Source organism: Staurois parvus, unplaced genomic scaffold (assembly GCF_062004578.1).
Source record: "Staurois parvus isolate SC_StPar_1 unplaced genomic scaffold, SC_StPar_1.0 ptg000827l, whole genome shotgun sequence".
NCBI classification, from domain to species: domain Eukaryota; kingdom Metazoa; phylum Chordata; class Amphibia; order Anura; family Ranidae; genus Staurois; species Staurois parvus.
The window spans coordinates 374951-395145 of NW_028318623.1; the positions used below are offsets into that span (position 1 = coordinate 374951).

The following is a 20195-nucleotide window of genomic DNA, read 5'->3' on the forward strand; positions in this document are numbered from 1 at the left end:
TGTACACCCCTTGAGGTTTAGGGACCGTAGATTGTACACCCCTTGAGGCTTAGGGACCTTAGATTGTACACCCCTTGAGGCTTAGGGACCTTAGATTGTACACCCCTTGAGGCTTAGGGACCTTAGATTGTACTCCCCTTGAGGGTTAGGGACCTTAGATTGTACTCCCCTTGAGGGTTAGGGACCTTAGATTGTACACCCCTTGTGGCTTATGGACCTTAGATTGTACACCCCTTGAGGCTTAGGGACCTTAGATTGTACTCCCCTTGAGGGTTAGGGACCTTAGATTGTACGCCCCTTGAGGGTTAGGGACCTTAGATTGTACTCCCCTTGAAGCTTAAGGACCTTAGATTGTACGCCCCTTAAGGCTTAGGGACTTTAGATTGTACTCCCCTTGAGGCTTAGGGACCTTAGATTGTACTCCCCTTGAGGGTTAGGGACCTTAGATTGTACGCCCCTTGAGGCTTAGGGACCTTAGATTGTACTCCCCTTGAGGGTTAGGGACCTTAGATTGTACTCCCCTTGAGGGTTAGGGACCTTAGATTGTACTCCCCTTGAAGCTTAAGGACCTTAGATTGTACTCCCCTTGAGGGTTAGGGACCTTAGATTGTACGCCCCTTGAGGCTTAGGGACCTTAGATTGTACACCCCTTGAGGGTTAGGGACTGATGTGAATGTACAATATATATGTAAAGCACTGTATAAAATTGATGGCGCTATAGAAGTACCTGAAATAAATAAACAAATTAAAGCCAACAGCACCCTTTAGTCTCCAATCAAACTTTTTTTTCCAGGCATATTTAAGGTGTTTTTTGTGCATTTGATTGCACCTTTTTGAAGCCCTTTAAAAGTGTTTCCAAGCCTCAACTCATTTATTTTTTGGCAAAATGAAAAAACTATCATATGTCCTTGTATGTGCTTCCTGATTTTCCTGTAAAGTGTGATGTCAAGTTCTATTGGAGCTCTTGAGCCATGTCCGCTATGCTAATGTCTTCTCAGGCCCTCATTTGGCACAATCCTTGTAATGGGACTGAAAGACCCCTGTGGCCCCCCACCAAGTGGATGAAAGCCTTCACATCCAGCATGAACACTCCTGTTTTCAATATTGTTCAAAGGCTTGAGGTTATAAGGAGAAAGAGACCAGTTGTAAGGCACAAAAATGTGTGAAAATTGCACCAAAGCTCTTGTATTGCACATTTTCAAACCCCCCAGTTGATGTCTATGGGACAAAGAATGTCCAATTCTACAAGAAACAAACATATAGTTTTTGGATAACCTGTGTACATTAAATATAAAACAAATCTTCGTGTTGAATGTTGTTGAAACAAAATATTACACAGCATTCTGTCCTATTAACCACTTGCCGCCCTGCCACTGTAGAAATACGGCGGCAGGGCAGCACTGGCAAGCAAAACCACGTTTTAAAACGCATGTTTTGTAAACAGATAGGGGGCGCGCGCGAGGCGCGCCGCCGCCCTATCTGTCCCGCCGATCACCGCCGCGGATGTCAGTCGCCGGGTCACAGCCGGTCTTTACCGACTGTTTCCCGGCGATCGGCGGCAAACAGTGACAGACAGCACAGCTGCAGTAGCTGTGCTGTCTGTCACTTCCCTGTCAGCTCGAGGACGAGCTGATCAAGAAAGAAGAGTTTCTCTCTCTCGATCAGCCTTGTCCCATCCAGCACACCCCCCGCCCCCTAGTAAAACATTCCCCTCACACAGATAACCCTTCCCTGCAAAATAAAGTTAACCCCTTCCTCCCCAGTGCCAATAGTACAGTGTCAGTGTTTTTTTTTTTTGCACTGATCACTGTATTAGTGTTTTTGGGGATGTCAGTGACCCCAAGTCAGTACCCCCCAATGTCAGAATGTCCGCCGCAGCCCCGCCATAAGTCACTGGTCGCTGCCATAAGTCACTGATCGCCGCCATAATTCGCTGATCGCCGCCATTATTAGTATAAAAAAAAAACTAAAAATCCCAGTATCTTTCCCGCCATTTGTAAACGCTATAACTTTCATGTAAACCAATTAATTTACACGTATTGGGTTTTTTTTTTAGCAAAGACATGTCGCAGAATGCATTTTGGCAGAAATTTATGACTAAATTTGATTTTTGCATTTTTTTTCACTGGACATGTTTTATAGCAAAAAGTCCAAAATATTGTTTTTTTCCTCAAAATTGTCAGCCTTTTTTTTATAGCGCAAAAAATAAAAACCGCACAGGCGATCAAATACCACCAAAAGAAAGCTCAATTTGTGGGGAAAAAAAAGATATAAATTTCATTTATGTACCCTATTGCATGACCGCGCAATTGTCCGTTAAACTAGCGCAGCGCTGTATAGCAGAAAAATGGCGTAAATTACAGTATCTATACCATAGTTTGTAGACGCTATAACTTCCACACAAAGCAATCAATATACACTTATTGGGATTTTTTTTACCAAAAACATGGAGCAGAATACGTTTTGGCCTAAATTTATAACCAACTTTGAGTTTACTATATATTTTTTATAGCTGAAAGTAAAAAATATTGTTTTTCTTCAAAATTTTTGGCTTTTTTTTGTTTATAGTGTGAAAAATAAAAAGCGCACAGCTGATCAAATTACACCGAAAGAAAGCTCTATTTGTGTGAAAAAAAGGACGTGAATTTCTTTTGGAAGCAGCATTGCATGACCGCGCAATTATCAGTTGAATTAGTGCAGCGCCGAGTAGCAAAAAGAGGCCTGGTCATTAAGGGGGGTAAATCCTCTGGAGCTCAAGTGGTTAAACAACACTGAAAATGTGTCTATAAATTGATTAATTTGATTAAAAATCAGAGGTCTTCATTGGATACATTTTCAAGTATACAGTTTGTGAATCCACAGTCCCATGCAAAGCACGACATTATAAAGTGTGGTTCTAGTCTAACCTATGTGAACGCCCTAGCTACAGTATACACTCACCAGCCACTTTATTAGCCTGTTAAATTGCTTGGAAACACAAATTGCTAATCAGCCAATCACATGGCAGCAACTCAATGTATTTAGGCATCTAGATGTGGTGAACACGACCGCTGAAGTTCAAAGCGAGCATCAGAATGGGGAAGAAAGCAGTGACAAGACAAGGTCATCTAGAGCCCAGGGCGAACATGAAAAATTGCACCCGCCGCCCCCTCAAGATGTAGGAGCATTATAAGCCAGCAACAATCTCCCCCCTCCAAAATAAATCGGACCCTAATCTGCATGCTTACCCCCTCCGTTCAGTATAAATCTGCCCCCCCTGCTGAAATCCCCCCTCCCAGCACAAATCTTTGTTCCCCCATCACCTCTTTGTCCCCCTAGCTCAAATTATCTCTCTCCCCATATGCCCCCACCACAAATCCCACACCAAAAAAAAAATTCCCCCTCCTAGCACAAATCTCCTGCCCCTCAAATTTCCCCTCCCAGAGCAAATCCTTTTCCCCCCACTCCAAATCCCCCCTCCACACACAATTTCCTCCTGTCCTCTACCATATTACCTTTCTAGCAGAACCCCCCCCCATCCCCCTCCTAGCACAATCATCTTCCCCCATCCCCCTCCCAACAGAAATCTCTCCAAATCACCTCTCCCCAAATTTCCCCTCTTAGAACACTTCTTACTACCTGCTGCCCCCTCAAATTCTGTCTTGCAACAAAAATCCAATCTCCTCATGGAGCCCCACCCAACTCACATGATGCTACAGTGCCCAGGGCAGCCGTCCCTCCTGCCCACCCCTTGTCCTGGCCCTGGGTTTAAGTGACTTTGAACGTGGCAGTTGTTGGTGCCAGAGTATTTCAAAGACTGCTGATCTACTGGGATTTTCACGTACCAACATCTCTAGGGTTTACAAAGAATGGTCCGAAAGAGAGAAATTATCCAGTGAGTGGCAGTTGTGTGGAGGAAAATGTATTGTTGATGTCAGAGGACAATGGACAGACTGGTTGCTGCGACATTCAGATGGTAGGGTCAGAATTTGGCATAAACAACATGAAAGCATGGATCCATCCTGCCTTGTATCAGTGTTTCAAGCTGATGGTGGTGTAATGATGTGGGAGATATTTTCTTGGAACTAGCAAGGTGTACCTAATAAAGTGAGTGTACATCAATATCTCAAGCCACACCACTACATCAAGGTACCATGATAGGCTGGTGTGGCCTAACACATTTTTTAAATATTTAAATGATCAGCAGATCTAGACCTATAAATAGCTAAAGTTAAAAGGAAATGATGACTTTTTTTTCAAAAAGCCAAGCTTGGCTCTGCCTTTCCAGCCTCATTAACCTACCGTTTGGTCAGTGAGGTCACCAATCACGTGAGATCTGGATCAATATCGGAGAATTGGCAGACTGGTTGCTGCGACATTCAGATGGTAGGGTCAGAATTTGGCGTAAACAACATGGAAGCATGGATCCATCCTGCCTTGTATCCACGGTTCAGGCTGGTGGTTTTGGTGTCATGGTGTGGTGGATCCATCCTGCCTTGTATCAACAGTTCAGGCTGGTGGTTGTGGTGTAATGGTGTGGTGGATCTATCCTGCCTTGTATCAATGGTTCAGGCTGGTGGTGGTGGTGTCATGGTGTGGTGGATCTATCCTGCCTTGTATCAATGGTTCAGGCTGGTGGTTGTGGTGTAATGGTGTGGTGGATCTATCCTGCCTTGTATCAATGGTTCAGGCTGGTGGTTGTGGTGTAATGGTGTGGTGAATCCATCCTGCCTTGTATCAACAGTTCAGGCTGGTGATGGTGGTGTCATGGTGAGGTGGATCCTTCCTGCCTTGTATCAACAGTTCAGGCTGGTGATGGTGGTGTAATGGTGTGGGGGATCCATCCTGCCTTGTATCAATGGTTCAGACTGGTGGGGGTGTCATAGTGAGATGGATCCATCCTGCCTTGTATCAACGGTCCAGGCTTGTGGTGGTGGTGTCATGGTGTGGCGGATCCATCCTGCCTTGTATCAATGGTTCAGGCTGGTGGTGGTGGTGTCATGGTGTGGTGGATCCATCCTGCCTTAGATCAATGGTTCAGGCTGGGGGGGGTGTCATAGTGTGGGGGATCCATCCTGCCTTGTACCAATGGTTTAGGCTGGTGGTGGTGTCATGGTGAGGTGGATCCATCCTGCCTTGTATCAATGGTTCAGGCTGGTGGTGGTGGTGTCATGGTGTGGTGGATCCATCCTGCCTTAGATCAATGGTTCAGGCTGGTGGGGGTGTCATAGTGTGGGGGATCCATCCTGCCTTGTACCAATGGTTTAGGCTGGTGGTGGTGTCATGGTGAGGTGGATCCATCCTGCCTTGTATCAATGGTTCAGGCTGGTGGTGGTGGTGTCATGGTGTGGCGGATCCATCCTGCCTTGTATCAATGGTTCAGGCTGGTGGTGGTGGTGTCATGGTGAGGTGGATCCATCCTGCCTTGTATCAATGGTTCAGACTGGTGGGGGTGTCATAGTGAGATGGATCCATCCTGCCTTGTATCAACGGTCCAGGCTTGTGGTGGTGGTGTCATGGTGTGGCGGATCCATCCTGCCTTGTATCAATGGTTCAGGCTGGTGGTGGTGGTGTCATGGTGTGGTGGATCCATCCTGCCTTAGATCAATGGTTCAGGCTGGTGGGGGTGTCATAGTGTGGGGGATCCATCCTGCCTTGTACCAATGGTTTAGGCTGGTGGTGGTGTCATGGTGAGGTGGATCCATCCTGCCTTGTATCAATGGTTCAGGCTGGTGGTGGTGGTGTCATGGTGTGGCGGATCCATCCTGCCTTGTATCAATGGTTCAGGCTGGTGGTGGTGGTGTCATGGTGAGGTGGATCCATCCTGCCTTGTATCAACGGTCCAGGCTGGTGGTGGTGTAGATTTTCTTGGCACTAGCAAGGTGTACCTAATAAAGTGGCCGGTGAGTGTACATCAATATCTGAAGACACACAACTACATCAAGGCACCATGATAGGCTGGTCATTTTTTAAATATCTGGAACTGAACTTTCTAGATGTTAGAAAAGTTTACAGGTAGGTTCTCTGCTCTAGCTAACCGGATTAAATGCTGGGGAAGTTCTGTATTGTCCATTTTCTGCAAACTGGTCCACCAACTTTTCCTGTGCTGGTTATAAATTGATTTGAACAGCTGCCATTTTTGGTTTGGCCTTTTAAAGTCCATTCTTGTGCTCTCAGTAAAAAGTCTTCAGTCACAACCCAATGCTTCTGTGGCATCTATATTGGGGAGGCTGGTAGGATGAAAGCATTGAGATTTCTGTGAGGTCAGACCTTGTGTTCTATATAAAACACTGAGACATGCAGCTGGTGCTGCCTCAGGTCCCCCAGCATCCTGTCTCAGCCCAGTCTATAAATACTGCATCTTTGGCGCTCCCTTTCCGTCCCATCTCACAAACAGAATGAAGCCACTTCAAGGGTGAAAAAAATTAGAAAAATTCAAAAATCTTCTTGGCATTGTCAGATAAATTACCGTACGTAAACATATGCAGAGGGATTCAACACAAATTTGGTAATGCATTCATGCCGTATTAAAATGACCTTGCAAAAAGTCGAGAGTGGATACCTACCTTTTCCACTGGAAGGCCAGCTCCATTCAAGAGTCTACCTGAAAAACTGATACTTCCCAGAGTGTCGATCTCCTGTCCCCCCCCCCGCAGTGCTCACTGGTTCCTCCTGCTGATCTCCACTTTATTACAGGACACAGTCGTGGCCTGGGGGTCAGAGGGATGAACCAATGAGTGTTGTGGGGGACCAAAAAGATCAACACTGCCAGATGTTTCTGGGGGATCGAGAGTTTGGGGTATTGGCAGTATCCCAGTAGAGGCTTTCTGTTGGTATGAACATAAGGAAAGGTAAGTATGGGATGGGATCAGCGGCGGACTGACAACTCATGGGGCCCCCCGGGCAATAGGGGATCATGGGGCCCCTGTGTCCTTGCCCAAACTCAAAAAAGTCTATGAAAAAGGTACCAGGGGCATCTCATGGGGCCCCCTACTGACATCGGGCCCTCGGGCAGTGCCCGAGTTTCCAAATGGTCAGTCCGCCCCTGGATGGGATGGATCATTAATGGTAGCCCTGTATTTGATTCAGGACAGGTTTGTACCGTGTCTTTGACCTCACTGGCTTGATTTCCTTTCTATTTCTGCCACAATCACACCCCATTGCTCATAACACTACCACCATTTATGTTTCCAGGTATGGGAAAGTCAGTGATATGTGACCTGCCTCCACACAAGGCCCCAGCACTGTCACATGTGGAACATTGGGCACAACATCACTGTGTAGTCATTGATAATATCTGCACAGCTATTCACTGGGAAGATCATTGTCTTGCTGTTTCGCCTCTCCCAGCTCTTAAGCAGCTGAGAATACAGAGAATGTGATCTCTTAGGCTCCATGCACACGGGGCTTTCTGATAACACTGTGTAGTCATTGATAATATCTGCTCAGCTATTCACTGGGAAGATCAGTGTCTTGCTGTTTCGCCTCTCCCAGCTCTTAAGCAGCTGAGAATACAGAGAATGTGAACTCTTAGGCTCCATGCACACGGGGCATTTTGATAACGCTGGTAACGTTACACAGCGACAAAACGCTGCTAAACGCTAATGCAAAAATGCTAAAAAAAGCTTAAAAAATCGTGTTTTTAACGTGACTTTACACAGCTAAAGTCCCGTTAAAAACATGAGTCTTTAAGCTTTTTTTCAGCATTTGCGCATTAGCGTTTAGCAGCGTTTTGTCGCGTTTTTCCATGTTTGTGGTTTTTAGCTTTTTTTTAACCCAAAAAAATGGTATTTGGTCAAAAAAAGTCCAAAAACAGGTTTGCTGCATTTTACCGCGTTTTACTGCGTTTTTCAGCTTTAGAGCGCTTTTACAGCTAAAAAACTCCTCTAGAAACCCACTAGTCCTGTTTTTTTTTCCAGCCAAAAAACATTGATTCCAGTCTATGTGTGCATGGACACATAGGATAACATGCTAGGGGGTTTACTGGCTGTAGAAAAAAATGTCAAAAGCCAATAACAGCCGCTGTAAAAACGTCCCGTGTGCATGAGGACTTATACAAAAAGGGAAAAAAGGCATTTCTAATGTTTTTATATCTATACCCAAATGTTTTACCTTTCATTTCTGTTTTAAACTGAATGGGTTGCTTTTACAAGGTGAGGGATCCAATCACAGATGAGCAGTGCCTTAGCCATGTACAGTTGCAAGAAAAAGTATGTGAACCCCTTGGGATTACGTGGAGTTTTGCATGAATTGGGCATAAAATGTGCTCTGAACGTCATCTAAGTCACAACAATAGAAGAACACAGTCTGCTGAACATAATACTGCACAAACATTAGATGTTGCCATGGTTTAATTGCACATAACATGTAAACATTCACAGTGCAGGGAGGAAAAAGTATGTGAGGCCCTAGCTTAATGACTTCTCCCAGAGCTAATTGGAGCCAGGAGTGAGCCAACCTTGACTCCAATCAGTGTGATCATATTGGATGTGTTGCTGACAGCTGTCCTGCCCTTAAAAAACACACACCTGTTTTGGGTTTACTGGTTTCAAGAAGCACTGTCTGATGTCAACCATGCCTCGCAGAAAAGAGCTCTCAGATGACCTACGATCAAGAATTGTTGACTTGCATGAAGCTAGAAAGGGTTACAAAAGTATCTCCAAAAGCCTTGATGTTCATGTGTCCACGGTAAGGCAGACTGTCTACAAATGGAGAAAGTTTAGCACTGTTGCTACTCTCCCTAGGCGTGGTCGTCCTGTAAAAATGACTGCAAGAGCACAGCGCAGAATGCTGCATGAGGTAAAGAAGAATCCCAGAGTGTCAGCTAAAGACCTACAGAAATCTCTGGCACATGCTAACATTTTTGTTGACACATCTACAATAAGGAAGACATTAAACAAGAATGGAGTACATGGGAGGACACCACGGAGGAAGCCATTGCTGTCCAAAAAGAATATTGCAGCACGTTTGAAGTTTGCAAAAGAGCACCTGGATGTTCCACAGCACTACTGGCAAAATATACTGTGGACAGATGAAACCAAGATTGAGTTGTTTGGGAAGAACACACAACACTATGTGTGGAGAAAAAAAGGCCCAGCACACCAACATCAAAACATCATCCCCACTGTAAAACATGGCGGAGGGAGCATCATGGTTTGGGGCTGCTTTGCTGCCTCAGGGCCTGGATGGATTGTTGTCATTGATGGGAAAATGAATTCCAGAGTTTATCAAGACATTTTGCAGGAAAACGTACGACCATCTGTCCGCCAACTGAAGCTCCGCAGAGGATGGGTGATGCAACAGGACAATGCCCAAAGCATACAAGTAATTCAACAAAACAATGGCTGCAACAGCACAGAATACGCCTTCTGGAGTGGCCCAGTCAGAGTCCTGACCTCAACCCGATTGAAATGCTGTGGCATGACCTTAAGAGAGCGATTCACACCAGACATCCCAAGAATATTGCTACACTGAAACAGTTTTGTGAAGAGGAGTGGTCCAAAATGACTCCAGATCGTTGTGCAGGTCTGATCTGCAACTACAGGAAACGTTTGGTTGAGGTTATTGCTGCCAAAGGAGGGTCAACCAGTTATTAAGTCCAAAGGTTCACATACTTTTTCCTCCCTGCACTGTGAATGTTTACATGTTATGTGCAATTAAACCATGGCAACATCTAATGTTTGTGTAGTATTATGTTCAGCAGACTGTGTTCTTCTATTGTTGTGATTTAGATGACGTTCAGAGCACATTTTATGCCCAATTCATGCAAAACTCCACGTAATCCCAAGGGGTTCACATACTTTTTCTTGCAACTGTAAATGGGCGCTCCTCCTGGATAGCCCTGCATATGTACATGAGGACAGGCGCCTTTACCTAATCGCAATGCGGCTCCTGTATATTAGCAGAGCTCAGTGGCTGCCACTGCCTATGGACACCGCAGACAGTTTAATTGAAAACTGTGGGGATGCATCAAGCAAAGTAATTGTATCATTACTAGCCCTACATGCTGCATCCACTTACTAGTAAATGTGCATAATCACAGGTTATGTGCTCTGATTGTCAGCTCAGCTGCCGCAGTTAATTAGCTCTCGGCTCCTCACAACCTACTGTGCCGAATTACTGCAGCCAGTTAATGGGGGAATGAGGTGAGGGGTTCATTGCTATGCTCTGCAAACATCGCATTACCCAAAAATGCTTATAGAGGGATTTTTTGCTTTTAGTTCACAGGGGCTGAAGTCTCATTATTGTACATATCCTGTGCTGCTGGAGCCCTGGTTCACACTGATGCGGTGCGGAATTTGCAGCGTTTTCTGTGCGAATTCCAAATTATTCACCCCTCGCTTTCTTTAGGTGGCATTTGTTTGTCTGTGTGTTTTTTATTATTCGCGCTATAAAAAAAAAGACCGGCAATTTTGAGAAAAAAAAATATTTTTTACTCTTTGCTATTAACCTCCTTAGCGGTATTCCCGAGTGTAGCTCGGGGTAAAATTTGAGTACCAAGAGTGGTAACCCCGAGCTACACTCGGGCTTACCATGCGGCGTTGCTCTGGGGGTGCCTGCAGCACTTACCTTGTCCTTCACTCCCGCGATGTGTCCCCTGCAGCGTCCCCGGCCATCTCCTCCGGCCGATGCCGGCATCCGGCATCCGTGTTCCGGTCCCTGTGACGTCGGGACGTACGGGCGCTGGAACCGGCGTGAAATTTGAAATTTTTTAAAAATGTCATTTTTTCTGTCATTGCTGTTTCAATGCATTTCACATATATTTTGTCCCTACTGCTTTGTCCGGCGCCCTGCCTGCATTTTGAATGTTCTTTCTGCCTGGAAACTTAGAAAAGTCCATGGCGTCCAAAAAGCGTCCCTTTACGTCAAAAGAGGTTTTAGAACAGCGATAGTAAATCAGAACCACTTGCAGAATTGAGTGATAATGATTCGTGGGGAAATTTGTCATCAGACACTGAAAACGATTTTGCGACTTTGCTCAGCGATGTGCGAATTTGCCTCTGTATTTTAAATTTCAGTCTTTTTGGTTTGATTATATTATTGAATTAAATTTATTATTATTATATTATTATTTTTTATGATTATTTATTAAATTATAATTTATGATTTCGTGTTTCAAGTTTTATCATACCCGGGATGTTTACTAGACTCTTGTTCGGACAGATTTCAGTGAGTTATTCCTAAAAATTACAGCCTACAATAAAAAACTACATATTTCCATGCAAAAAAATGGTACCGCTTTCAGCACAAAAAATCGGAAAGAATCATACCGTCGAGGAGGTTAAACTTGTGTGTTGAAATGGACACTTGTAGCCTCCATGAGGAGTCCCTGAAAAAGGGTGACAACATAGGAGTACAACTAGGACACAGCTAAAGTGTGTTGTCACCCTATAACAGGAAGTGCCTGACTAAGAACCTTCATGGCAAGATCCCCAGTATTTTCAATAAAGCTGTGGCTTTAAAACTGAATAATATTAATATGTTAAAGGCAATATAACATTTTACTGATTTTACAAGTATGTGTATGTATTCAATAAACGTTCCATAGGTAGCATAGCATTAGTGAATCAGGAAATTGTGCCTAAACACTTGTAAAAAGTTATTGAATTCCATAGATATACTTGAATATTATTCATGCTTTCAGAAATAAACTGCATCATAAAAAATGAAAGCTATTAGCATGCCATTGTAGGGAAAGCATGCAATGCTTGAAGTTTACATATCTTTATAAAGAGGAAGCACATGTTACAATGAAACCAGAGATAAAGGAATTTTTTTCCATGTCAAGTAACATTTCCAAAACTCTGGGAAAGATTCAACATTACAGAAATGTTAAAATGTATAAGAAAAGAATGGATGAAATGCAGCCTCTACTTGCAGTAGCAGAGCAGTGCTCTGTATGGACAGCAGAAGACTTGCCAATGTTCACCAACTAAGGAAAAGGCTCATGGCTAGAATAAATTGCTCCCTCGTGGTGCAGTGGATGACCGTCCTTGGGTGGTAATTTCCATTTCTTACAGATACTGAGCTCTCAGTTTCTCCATGGCTCAACCATCCCATGCATCCTCTGGAAGTTGCATGATAGGTCTGATGATGGAGCCATTATTAGTATTATTATTATTATTATTATTATAATACAGGATTTATATAGCCATAGAGGACACCTGAATTCTGGGCAGTGGAGGATGACGTTTACTTCATCAACGACACATTGAGGAATACAAATGCAGCATCCAATAGTCTGCCCAGAATAAGGGTCTGTGCACACAGCAACATGTACGTTGAGTGCATATAAACACACAAGTATTGATGTGTTGGCATGCAGTTTCCTAGAACATGTAAAGTGTCTACAGCAGCCATTCTCAACCAGGGTTCCATGAAACCCTAGGGTTCCTCCAGAGATTGCTAGGTGTTCCTTGAACTGTGTCTGATTTACTTCCCTTTTGAGGATGCCTGCATAGTTCTAGGGCCAACGCCACTTGTCCCAGTCAGAGGCATGACACCATTGATTTTAAGTGGCATTCTGACCACCACTGTATGGCTTTCTTCTGACCAACACTGTAGGGCTTTCTTCTCACCACCACTGTAGAGCTTTCTTCTGACCAACACTGTAGAGCTTTCTTCTGACCAACACTGTAGAGCTTTCTTCTGATCACCACTGTAGGGCTTTCTTCTGACCAACACTGTAGAGCTTTCTTCTGACCAACACTGTAGGGCTTTCTTCTGACCAACAATGTAGAGCTTTCTTCTGACTAACACTGTAGAGCTTTCTACTGACCACCACTGTAGGGATTTATTTTGACCACCGCTGTAGGGTTTTCTTCTGACCACCACTGTAGGGCTTTCTTCTGACCACCATTGTAGAGCTTTCTTCTGACCACCACTGTAAGGCTTTCTTCTGACCACCACTGTAGAGCTTTCTTCTGACCAACACTGTAGGGCTTTCTTCTGACCAACACTGTAGAGCTTTCTACTGACCACCACTGTAGGGATTTCTTTTGACCACCGCTGTAGAGTTTTCTTCTGACCACCACTGTAGGGCTTTCTTCTGACCACCATTGTAGAGCTTTCTTCTGACCAACACTGTAGAGCTTTCTACTGACCACCACTGTAGGGATTTCTTTTGACCACCGCTGTAGGGTTTTCTTCTGACCACCACTGTAGGGCTTTCTTCTGACCACCATTGTAGAGCTTTCTTCTGACCACCGCTGTAGGGTTTTCTTCTGACCACCACTGTAGGGCTTCCTTCTGACCACCATTGTAGAGCTTTCTTCTGACCACCGCTGTAGGGTTTTCTTCTGACCACCACTGTAGGGCTTTCTTCTGACCACCATTGTAGAGCTTTCTTTTGACCACCACTGTAGGGCTTTCTTCTGACCACCACTGTAGAGCTTTCTTCTGACCAGCACTGTAGAGATTTCTTCTGACCAACACAGTAGGGCTTTCTTCTGACCAACACTGTAGAGCTTTCTTCTGACCAACACTGTAGTGCTTTCTTCTGACCACCACTGTAAGGTTTTCTTCTGACCAACACTGTAGAGCTTTCTTCTCACCAACACTGTAGTGCTTTCTTCTGACCAACACTGTAGGGCTTTCTTCTGACCAGCAATGTAAGGGACATTTTTTGCACTGACCCTGATAAAATGGTTTTAGCAGGGTTCCCTGAGACCTAACAGTTGTTTCAAGAGTTCCTCTGAGGTAAAAAGTTGAGAAAGATTGTGTCTACGGCAAAGCAGAAGACAGTCAAACTCGTGTTGGCCTGCTGTCTTCCCCTGTGCTTTAATGCGAGTTACAATGTGTTAACGCATTACTATGCAATACGCTGATAAAAAAAAAAATAGAGCTTGCTCTATTTTTCCACCGCAAACCAATGCATATCAACCGCTCCATTTCCGCCACCCCCCTCTGCCAATCCCTCCACTGGCTTCCGATTGCGCAAAGGATCAAATTCAAAATCCTAACACTGACGTACAAAGCTGTCCACCATACTGCCCCGAACTACATTACTGACCTCATATCCAAGTACCACCCAGCATGCACACTCCGCTCCTCACAAGACCTCCTTCTCTCTAGTTCCCTGGTCTCCTCCTCCCATGCCCACCTCCAGGACTTCTCCAGGGCGTCACCCATCCTCTGGAACTCCCTGCCCCAACCCATTAGATTATCACCTACTCTCCTCTCCTTTAGGTGCACCCTGAAAACCCATCTCTTCAGGGAAGCCTACCCCACCCCCTGCTAACCTGCTGACCTCCTCCACTCTTCCTACCACTTCATCCCCCACAGCTATCTCCTCCTGTGCCACCATCCCCTCCCTCCTACATTGTAAGCTCGAAAGAGCAGGGCCCTCGATCCCCTCATGTTTTGCATTGTATTGTTATTGTTCTGTCACATGTTCTGTCCCCCTTTGTAATGTACAGCGCTGAGCGAACTATCGGCGCTTTATAAATACTGTATTATAATAATATCAGCACAACGCAAACTGCTCCCTTTCAGATACCTTATTTTCTACAGGTCCTTGCGTTAAAAAAAAAATGAGATGACACATCTGGTGTGAATGAACCCTAAGATGGCACTTACATTGTTCATATATTAGACTAAATGTCCATTTACACCCCGGTCACATCAAGCACGACTTTGAAATTGTGAGACTTACAAGGAAGTCGCACGATTTCAAAGTTGGGGGACATGCTATTTTCAGGTGCGACTTGGAAAACATCTGACACAGATGTCTATGCAAATCGCACCAAAAGTAGTACATGTACTACTTTAGAAATCAGGGTGGCTTTGACTAAGTCTGAACCGCACCGATATGACCGTTGTAATTGCGGACAATAGGGTGCGACTTGGTATGCGATTTGCAAGTCGCAGGGCATGCAAATCGCATGCCAAGTCGCACCCAGTGCGACTGGGGTGTTACATGCAATTGATCTCTAAATACATTGGGGTTGATTTAATAAAACTGGAGTGTGCAAAATCTGGTGCAGCTCTGCATAGAAACCAATCAGCTTACAGGTTTTATTCTCAAAGCTTAATTGATCGAGCTGAAGTTAGAAGCTGATTGGCTCCCATGCACAGCTGCACCAGATTTTACATTCTCTAGCTTTAGTAAATCAACCCAAATGACTTCATTCTATTGACTATGCGCTTTATTGATTTATATGATGAAAAAGACATGCTCCCAGCTACAGGACCCACACCGCCCACACTATTAGTAGCTCTGTACCTTCATCTTATAAGTAAACTGTTGATACTCACTGTTAAGGCTCCTGTGTTCTTCTGCCAGAAGAAACAGCCAAGCTTGTGACTTGTTTACGAAAAAGACAAAATAAGTTGGAAGCAGTAATTTTCTGCTGTAAATACTCCTGGAGCTACTAGGAGAATAGACGAAAATAAAAAAAACCCTATGACGTTGAGGAAGGAAAGCAGTCATTATGGAACAATGAGTCATACTTAGACCTTACTATGACCAGTCTTGTAATGTTCACCATTAAATTAGAACCATAGGGACACCAGTGTTCTAGGACAGGTATGCAGATAAATAGGATCCACATACTTTTTTTTAGGGCAGTGACTCACATTTCCGGAAGCCAGAAGGTTTTCAAAGAATTTTGAAAAAAAAAAAAAAGGTCAGGAGCCCCCAGATTTCATTAGGAAAAGGTTTAGGTTAAAGCGGAACTTAACTGTCTATAAGCAGCACAAATTAAAATGTATTCATTTTTAATAGTCAAAGCAAAATCCCCCCATCCATCCATGTCTCGATGCTTTATTTTGCTGAGAAATAAAAAAACAACCGCCTAACCACAGCCATCTTGAGTAAGTGCAGATGATTCCTGTAGCATTGACTTCCTGGAATCCATCTTCCCTTGGCTCGGGGATGGCAGGAGCAGGGGCGGACTGACCATTTGGAAACTGCAGGAGGGCCCGGGGTTAGCAGGGGGCCCCATGAGATGCCACTGGTACCTTTTTCATAGGCTTTTTTGAGTTTGGGCAAGGACACAGGGGCCCCATGATCCCCTATTGCCCGGGGGCCCAATGAGTTGTCAGTCCGCCCCTGGGCAGGAGGGTGTGCTTAGCTGGGACAACTCCTTCCCCCTTCATCCAGATGAAAGAAAACAATGCCATCAATACTCATGGGATGTATGACATCATTTTGGCCTAGGCCAGAAACCAGGAAGCAACTGAAAAAATTTAAAAAAAAAAACGTAAAATAAGTAAATGTAATATACCTTCCTATCTGTTTACTAAGACTAGTTACATAAAATAATTAATATTGATTGAGAGAGCTTAGATAACTGTTAACAAGTGAACAAATCTATTAGGCCTAGTTTACACTTGAGACTGGGGCAAAAAATTGGCAGTTAAAGCGGAGCTCCACCCAAAAATGGGAAGTTCCGCTTTAAGCCCTTGTCCCCCATTCCCCATTAAGGATTGGCACCTTTGGAGAGCGGGTACCTGAACTTGACAAGAACTCGCTCCCACTTCCACTGCAATCGCCTAGGCGATCGGAAGCGGAAGTTGTCCTCCCTCCCCGTAGTCCTCTGGGACACGTGACAGGTCCCAGAAGATTATGGGACCATTCACAAAGTGCAGTGAAGTGGGCACCCAGCTGTGAAGCCACACGCTGTCACAACCAGGTGCCCACACTGAAGATGTCGGCACCGGGGAGCGAAGATTGCCAGTGAAACCATCCATGGTGAGGACACCGCCACTGGATCGAGGGACAGGTAAGTGTCTGCATTTTAAGAGTCAGCAGCTACAGTTTTTGTAGCTGCTATCTTTTTTTTTTATTCCACTACAACTCCGCTTTAAGCTCTGGTTTTTCTCCCCACCTCACCCCACCCCCTCCCCCTTTAGCTACAGGAGCATCCAAAGAGCTTCCATATATGACGTTTGGCTCTAGCATATATTGAGAGCCAAGTGGGCAGTTGTTCAGGTGTTTTTTCCAAATACCAAAACAGCAAATGTTTCAGGTTCAGACCAAACCGTTGGCTCAGCCTTACTCAAGAGAGAAGGGCAGCAGTCAGTATGGGACCCCACCATGGCGGCCCTGGCTGTGGTACTCTAGCCATGATTGAGTGAGAGGGGCATGAGTTGGCATGACCAAGGCTTCACATCAGTGGGTCTCCAGCCTATACATGGATATCACCCAATGGAGGAGATTTACTCAAACTGGAAAGTGCAAAATCTGGTGGAGTTGTTCATAGAAACCAATCAGGTTTTTTTCAAAGCTTAATTGCACAAGCTGATTGGCTACCATGCACCAGATTTTGCACTCTCTTGTTTTAGTAAATCAACCCCATTGGGTGATATCCATGTATAGGCTGGAGACCCACTGATGTGAAGCCTTGGTCATGCCAACCCATGCCCCTCTCACTCAATCATGGCTAGAGTACACAGCCAGGGCCGCCATTAAAACTTGTGGGGTCCCATACTGACTGCTGCCCTTCTCTCTTGTGTGTGTTGAATGTCTACTTTGTGCTAGAGGTGAGTGTTTCCATGCTGGAAACAGAGAATCTGACTTTCAGCACAGATTCTACAGGGTGCAGCAACATAACTGCCTTTTTTGAAATGCGTGCCATTCAGGCTGTATCGGCCATAGCGGGGCGGGAGTGGTCTCAGGCGACAGGCGTAGTTCTAAAGTTTTTGTTCTCTTCCAGGTCAGTCATCATCATGCGTTGGAACCGTTGAAACCGCGAGTACGACAAGACGAAGAACTGGAGTCCCTCGACCCATCAGATCACCTGAGAACATCGAAGCAGTGAGAGCTTCAACCTTGCAATCCCCGCAGCGTTCTGCGCCCAAACATGCGTCTGCCCTTGGACTTTCAGATTGTTCAGTGAGGCGAATTCTTCACGATGACCTTCATTACCATCCGTACAAGTTGGCGATTGTGCAGGAACTCTCCGAACGCGACTTCAATTCTCGGAGGAACGCATGTGAGGCAGTACTCAAAAACGTCCCTGAGGACGCAATTGTTTTTTACAGTGATGAAGCCCATTTTCACTTGACTGGATGCGTCAACAAACAGAACATGCGCTACTGGGCCGACACCAATCCTCGAGAATTGCATCAAAGGCCTTTGCATTCATCTAAAGTCACAGTGTGGTGTGCAATTGCCTCAGCGGGGATTATTGGTCCCTGGTTCTTTGAAGAAAATGAGGTCACAGTGACAGTGAATTCAGACCGGTATGTGAACATGTTGGAGGAATTAGTTTTTCCACGACTTGATGAATTGGACTTAGGGGACATTTGGTTCCAACAGGACGGAGCAACAGCTCACACTTCAAAAGCATCAATGGCTGTTTTAAGGGAACACTTCCCGGAGCGCCTCATCTCAATAAGGGGCGATTTGGAGTGGCCAGCCCACTCCCCCGATTTGGCCCCTTGCGACTTTTTTTTGTGGGGTTTTTTGAAATCCCACATTTATGTAAACCGTCCAAGGACCCTACAAGACCTGAAGGCCAACATCCGTGCAGAAATTGCCAACATACCCGCTGCTATGCTGGTAAGGGTCATGAAAAACACCAGAAATCGGCTTATTCAGTGTATGGACAATGGGGGGCATCACCTACCTGATATGATTTTCAAAACTGTGTAAAACAGAACTTTAGATATGTACCTACATTATTAAAGACAATAAAAACAATTCTGATTCATAAAATGGGTTTTATTGCGTTTTGAAAAAAGGAAGTTATGTTGCCGCACCCTGTACAGTATACAGGTGAATCTTTCAATTCACCGTGTTTTAAAGGACAGTGATTGATTCCCTATCAGAGTACGTCTGCAGTCGTATTCACTGCCTCATAAATAGACCCCCCAAGTGTCCTTTCCATTCATTCGTGTGCCTGTGCTTACAGCAGAATTATCGACTGAAAGGCAGGATAAGGAAACCAGAGGCTGATAGACATAAACCATCAATATTTCATGTACAGCTAGGCATCCAGAGACCCTGACAATGGTCAACACAGCAAAAAAAAAAAAAAATTACAAAGCCACATTACACACACCGCTGCTAAAAAATAGATGTTCTGACCACAATATGACGCACATTGGACCTTATGCTATGAAATATATCACTATTTTCTTTATACAACTGTTTGAAAATGAGCAATAATCTACAGCGTGCAAGAGAACTGTGCTGAAAGGAATATGTAGGCTGCTGTTGTTAACCTCTCCATTTCAGAATGCAAATGTCCTGGCAGTCAAACTGATCCTCTGCCTTTAAACACACATTTATAAAGGCAGAGCTGGTCAGAAAAATCTGCCGTGTAGTGCTTGATTAGTTCAGGCACCAAAGTGCCTTCTTTAGAAGAGCACCGAGCAAGCAGCACGTGACCTTTGGAGCTTCTCTCTCTCAGTAAAGTAACCACCAACACCAACGATCTGTTGATAAGCTGTCACTGACCACCAACCTATGATGGCACTTCACCAATGACCACCAATGTAAGCGGGCGCTACATTGACCACTCTGCAATTTATACATGATAGACCTGTGTAAGCTGTGCTGTACATCACATACCCCTGACTGCTGCACTCTGTAAGCTGTGCTGTACATCACATACCCCTGACTGCTGCACTCTGTAAGCTGTGCTGTACAGTATATACCTATGACTGCTGCACTCAGTAAGCTGTGCTGTACATCACATACCCCTGACTGCTGCACTCTGTAAGCTGTGCTGTACAGTATATACCAATGACTGCTGCACTCAGTAAGCTGTGCTGTACATCACATACCCCTGACTGCTGCACTCTGTAAGCTGTGGTGTACATCACATACCCCTGACTGCTGCACTCTGTAAGCTGTGGTGTACATCACATACCCCTGACTGCTGCACTCTGTAAGCTGTGGTGTACATCACATACCCCTGACTGCTGCACTCTGTAAGCTGTGCTGTACATCACATACCCCTGACTGCTGCACTCTGTAAGCTGTGGTGTACATCACATACCCCTGACTGCTGGACTCTGTAAGCTGTGGTATACAGTATATACCCATGACTGTTGCACTCAGTAAGCTGTGGTGTACATCACATACCCCTGACTGCTGCACTCTGTAAGCTGTGCTGTACCGTATATATGCCTGACCGTACATTATATACCCGACTGCTGCACTCTGTAAGCTGTGCTGTACCGTATATACCCCTGACTGCTGCACTCTGTAAGCTGTGCTGTACCGTATATACCCCTGACTGTTGCACTCAGTAAAGCTGTGGTGT

General features: G+C 44.9%; 1 protein-coding gene across 1 annotated transcript in view; it reads right to left on the bottom strand.

The window, feature by feature from the left end:
- The window catches only part of LOC149443833 (tetraspanin-4-like), a 122724-nt gene extending 107458 nt beyond the window's left edge, over positions 1-15266 (bottom strand). Inside the window, exon 1 of the mRNA XM_089655155.1 lies at positions 15235-15266. The gene's annotated coding sequence lies outside the window, so the exon portion shown is untranslated. The remainder of the gene's footprint in view (positions 1-15234) is intronic.
- Positions 15267-20195: the final 4929 nt, after the last annotated feature.